This window comes from Caretta caretta, chromosome 9 (genome assembly GCF_965140235.1).
Source record: "Caretta caretta isolate rCarCar2 chromosome 9, rCarCar1.hap1, whole genome shotgun sequence".
Classification (NCBI taxonomy): domain Eukaryota; kingdom Metazoa; phylum Chordata; order Testudines; family Cheloniidae; genus Caretta; species Caretta caretta.
In genome coordinates, this window is record NC_134214.1 from 8136361 (window position 1) to 8141859 (window position 5499).

The following is a 5499-nucleotide window of genomic DNA, read 5'->3' on the forward strand; positions in this document are numbered from 1 at the left end:
TCTGTGGTCATTGGGGGTTCTCTCGGGGTCTGCTGTGTCAGCGATCTGCGCAGAGCTGGGGCAGCACACAGAGGGAGCATACGCACGCAGCCGACTGTTATCAACATTGGACAGAGCAGAGCACCACACCGGTGACGTCTGACAACAACTTCTACTAAGCTCTTGGCTTCAATGATATCCAGTGGCAGTGCGTTCCACAGGTTAATGTGTAATGAAATATTTCCTTTAGTCAGCTTTCAGCTGGTTACCTTTCAGCTTCACTGACCATCCTCTTGCCCTTATATTAGCAGATGAGGTGAGCAGGAGTGCTTGACTTACCTTCCCTCTCCCGTCTCTCTGTCACGTCCTCTCTTATCCATCCCCTCTCGAAATGAAACAGTTCCAATTTTTTCAATCTCTCCTCTTATGGAAGTTTTTCCAGGCCTCTGATCATTCCTGTTTCCTGTCTCTGGACCCCATCTGTATGACCAGAACAGTAATTCAGAGGAGGATGACAACAGGACCAGAATATTTTCCATACTACTTGCTATCCCATCCCCTATGCACCCTAGCACTGTGCTTGCTTTTTCTGACTGCCCCTGAGGCTATTAAAAGGTCAGACTCTGTTATCTGGGGTCTCCTCTCTTTATAGGAAGACACCTGTGGGTGGGGAATTTCTACCATGTTTTCTCCCACATCTTCATTCCCCTCTCCCATTTTATTCATAATTTAAATAATTAAAACCGATGCTTTAAAAGCTTTTTTGCAGTTGCATCTGGGCCCTGCTTTGTGAGATGGCTGCCTGGGAATAAAATGAACAGCAGAAAGACTTGGGACAAGGGCTGTTTTTTTTTTCTCATAAATGGATAATAACAGGTTGTCTTTGGGAAATCTTTTGTGCTATGTCAACTGCTGGAACCACAACTGCTGCAAGCCAGGGAATGCGGCAGCGCGCATCGGGCGGGGGCTTTCTGATGATGTCAAGAAACCTCTTGAATTCAGCTTCCATGGTTATCATGACATCAGAACCTGCCAGGTGTGTAGCCTTATATGGCAGCTCTGAGCTCAGTATGAATCTGTGTGCGTGTGCGTGCAGATGCGTGTATCAGTGTAGATACAGACTCAGCCAGACACGTCACTTTCACAACACCTTCTTTCACCAAAGTACATTACTTCTGATACATACCAATGCTTTACAAGTCAAAAACCTGGCAAAATTTTCCACTCTATTCCAATTCTGAACTGATCCAGGTGATCACCGCTACTGATTGGCGTGGACTATTGAGGGCCTATGGGCTGTGTTACACAGGAAGTCAGACTAGATGATCACAGTGGTCCCTAATGGTTTTATAATCTGAGTCTAGGGATTGTGCACAGCCTCCTAGAGCTGTTACCTGTCTTCCTTCTAACTCGGCTGGCATTTGGGTCTTATTCATCTGGCACAACGTGTCTTTTCTTAGATCGTAAGCTCTCTGGGGAAGAGACCAGCCTTATGTTCTGTTTATACAGCACCTAGCACAACAAGGTCCTAGTCTGTGACAGGGGCTCCTAGGTGTCACAATCATACAAATAATAATAACAATAAATATAATTAACGTACAGCGTTTGTACAGCCCCAAGAACAATAAGGCCCAACCTGGCTCTGACCTTTAGGTGCTACCTAGTACTTGCTATGGAAGATCCTCTCCCTACCATGCTGGGTCCACAAGCCATCTACAACGGGGTATTTCCCTGTGACAAACACGTTCATCAAGACAAAATCCAGTCTGGGTCAATCCAAGAACCAAAAGCTGCAGAAACCATCGCCAGCTCCTGAGGTCTCGGGGATTCTTTATTACAGCTGGTGGATTGGCTGCCCCCACCCAGAAATGTGCTCTGTGAACAGACTGAAAGCTGGATGGAATTCTGGGAATAAAAATCTTCTTTGTCAAAAACAGTGATCAGCTATCAAAGGGGGCTGGTGAGAAGACTCAGACAGGGGGCTGCAAGTTATCAGCTGAACAGTATATGTGTGAGGAAGAGAGAGAGAGAGGTGAGGGAGGGAAATATGGAAATATCTGGTACTTTTGGGCTAAAGACGATGGATCTGTAGACCATGGATTACCCAGAGGACAGTAAGGAAGTGGTTGGTCTCAGAGCAGTGAACAGACAGCGAGGGAAAGGAAATGGGATTTCCTGTGCTGTCAAGTTGACTTTCCATGCGGCATTGGCAGGCAAAGTGCATTCCCTGAAGCAAGTGGCAGATGCAGGGTGCAGGCCAGGCTCGTGGCAGGGGATGCTGAGCTCTGTTGACAGTGAGAATGCAGACACTTAGGAACAGCACCTCAAGGGCTCAGCACCTCCCATTGCGCCACTGATGGCTGGAGTCTCCAAAGAGCTCGGCACCCAACTTGCTGAGCCCTCTGAAAATCTGGCCTGTGGAACAGCAGCAGAAACGAAGTCAGGTATTTGCCCCAATGGTTTTACAGCTCCACTTAAATAGGGAGCTTGGAGGGCATGGAGGAGAGTTCACATGGAGGTCCAAGAAGCAGGAGAGCTGTAACCCAGAGAGGGCTGTGAGGCTACATTCTTTCATTGTGCTGCAGTCTTTGTTACAACATGAGCTTTAGAGTGTCACCAACTCCCATGATTTTGTTGTGAATTTTGCATTGTCTGAAAGCCCCAGATCCAGGAGTCATGGGAACCTCAGCTTTTGTTACAAAAATGTGTATGTCTCTAATCCTTCTGGTTGCAGAGAAAAGCTGGAAGACATGATCCTGAAAGGCTCAACTGGCTAGGAAATGTAAAGACCACACATTCATTATTACTTTTAAATCTCATGATTTATAAGCCAATCGCATGACGCTGGGGCCCTGAATCCTGATTTTCAAATGCTTGGGGTTGACCATGCTGGTTCTGGTGCAAAAGCTTCCACTACAGCTGACTTGAGCTCCTGGAGATTCAGAGAAGCTGCAGTTGGGGAGGGGAGGGGAGAAGGAAGTTGGCACTTTGCCAGGAGAGGTAGCTGACTCTCCTGCCTTCCTCCCCGTGTGACCCAGCATGTGTCACTCCAATTGTGATGTCGTGCCCCATAATAGTCTTCCTCTATAAACACAGCCAACTTGTTAAAGTGTTTGTCCAACCCAAAGCTGGGTAAAAGGGCAGCGCTTGGTACTGCTACACCTGTCTCTTTAAATCTGGGCCTTGGGGCCAAGGTCAGCCCAGCTCTGGAGATCAGGAAGTGCTTGGAGTCTCTGACACACTGCGCTGCTGGGGATATGCCAGTACAATAGTGTTTTGCTGTTACCGTCTCATTGTGGTGTGTTAGCTGATGCATCAGTCAGAGGCAAGTGACGAAGCGGGCCTGTGTGGAGCGCTGACTGTTTGTTTGTTCCTCTCGGCCGAACGCTGCAGCCCACGCTTGCAAAGTACAGCTCCCGTTTGCAAAGAAGAACTGTTGTGCGTGAGCCCAGCGCCCTGAAAAGGGATCATTGCCCACAGAAAATCCGAAAGCCTTGGAAAGAATTTGTATGCTGCTTAGGACTGAACTTGTAGTAGACTGAGCTTAACCCTTTAGGGAGTGTCTTGTGATCATTAAACCCGGATTATAGGCTCTGCGGCTGGTATAAACAGTATCGCTCTGGATAATGCAGTTGGGATTCAGGTGTTATTAGGGACATGATATTTGCCCTGCTAACTTTTTTTTGTGTGGCAACAGTTCCAGAATGGGTTTGCTGGGGCAAAGGAGAGCTTTGCTGGAAGGATCTGAGGAACCTGTATCCTTTCCAGAGCCTGCTGGGCTGGCTTTGAATTTGCAGATGGGCTGATGAATCATTCCTGCTCTGGGACTGGAATGGTCCTACAGCCCCAAATGGATCCCTCTGCTTCCCAGTGGGAGGAAGCTCATGCTGTGCTCTGCTACAGTGAGGAGAACAGGGGGGTCCTGGGTCTTCAGCCGCCTGGCCCTCCCCATATTGCTCACTGGGAGGAGGTTTCAGCTAGATCCCCTGGTAGAGGGGTCCTGGTATCGCAAAGGTTGAGAATCGCTGAGGTTTAAGCAGCTACGCAGGGGGCACTCAGGGCTTTTGGGCCTGCGTTCAAGCAGGCTCAGCTGATGGGACAGCCTCTTCTGCCCTCACTCCCAGCCCCACATGCAGGCTGTTGCTTAGAACCTTCTATATGGCCTGTGACTGGTATGTATCATACTGGATCTTACTAAGAGAAGTGATTTTTAACCAGAGCAGCAGAACACATCCCTCTATCCTTGGTCAAGGTTATTTTTGTGAACAGAGAGATGTTGATCTCCCCTTGTCCAATCCACCTTGTGTAGTGCAGGGTCCTGTCCCCAGGAGTGGTGTATGAAACATGCTGAGATACCACCTCATTGGGATCCTGGGTGCAAGAAAGGAAGAGGGTTCTAAGGACAATTCCCTTTCCACCTCCATATGGCCCTGGGCTCCAGCTCTGAGTTTGTGTAGGGTGCGAGTCTGAGCGAATAGCTGTGTGATAGGCTAGAAAGCCAGCCTCACAGCTGTGATTTTTGTTTAACAAAACTTTCAAGTTAGTGGTGAGACTTAGTCTTACACATCACAAGGCCAGTTATTAAAAGAGGAAAGATGGTACAGTGGTTAGGGCATTAGCCTGGGCTGTAGGAGACCTGGGTTCAATTCCTTGCCCTGTTACAGGCTTCTTGTGTGACCTTGGGCAAGTCATTTAGTCTCTGGGTGTCTTAGTTCCCTAGCTGGAAAATGGCACTTCCCTGCCCTAAATGGGTGTTGTGATTTGTCCCTAGGGAGGTGCTAGCCTCATGCAGGATGGGGCAGAAGGAGACTGGGATTCTCTCTGGGCCTCTGGATCACCATTCATTTGTATCATGATCTTGTTGCTTTGGCAGCTTCCCAGCCTCTCCAGTTGTTCTTACCTGCCCAATGACCCACCCTTCATGCTGACTGGGTATGTGGCTGGGAAGGAATCTGTAGCGTCATACATTTAATTTCACACAATGGCTATGGTTGCCTTTAAAAGGTCATTTGTACCATGGGGGGTTCAGCAACCAGTGGAATATTGTATGTGTTTCAGTAGGGGCAGGTTCTGTCCCCCGCTCTGGTTCCTGTACACAGCTCCAGTGACACACAGGAACATTAATGTGCTGCCGCTGACCAGGGAAGAATTCCCCCAGCAAAGGCATGTGGCCTCCCACTGCTCCCCTGGCAAGCTTTGGCACAGAGGGCATACCGAGGAAGGGGCTGGCATGGAGGATCAGGGCAGGAGGGGGCAGGCTCATAGCATATGGCACTGCAGGGATTCTGGGCCAGGCTGCAGCCCATGAACAATGCAGGACAGGCTGCCATAAGTCAGAGCATCCAAGAGCTGCTCTAACTTACAACAGGGCCTATTTCGCTCCTGCAGCAGCCCAGAATCTGTGGCCTCAATCCACCTTCACCTTGGCTCCCTTTGGTCTGTGTGTTCTGCACCTCCTGGGGGTGTGGCCCAGGATTGGACCTGGTGGCTTGGCTCATCAGAATGGAACAGGCTGACGGA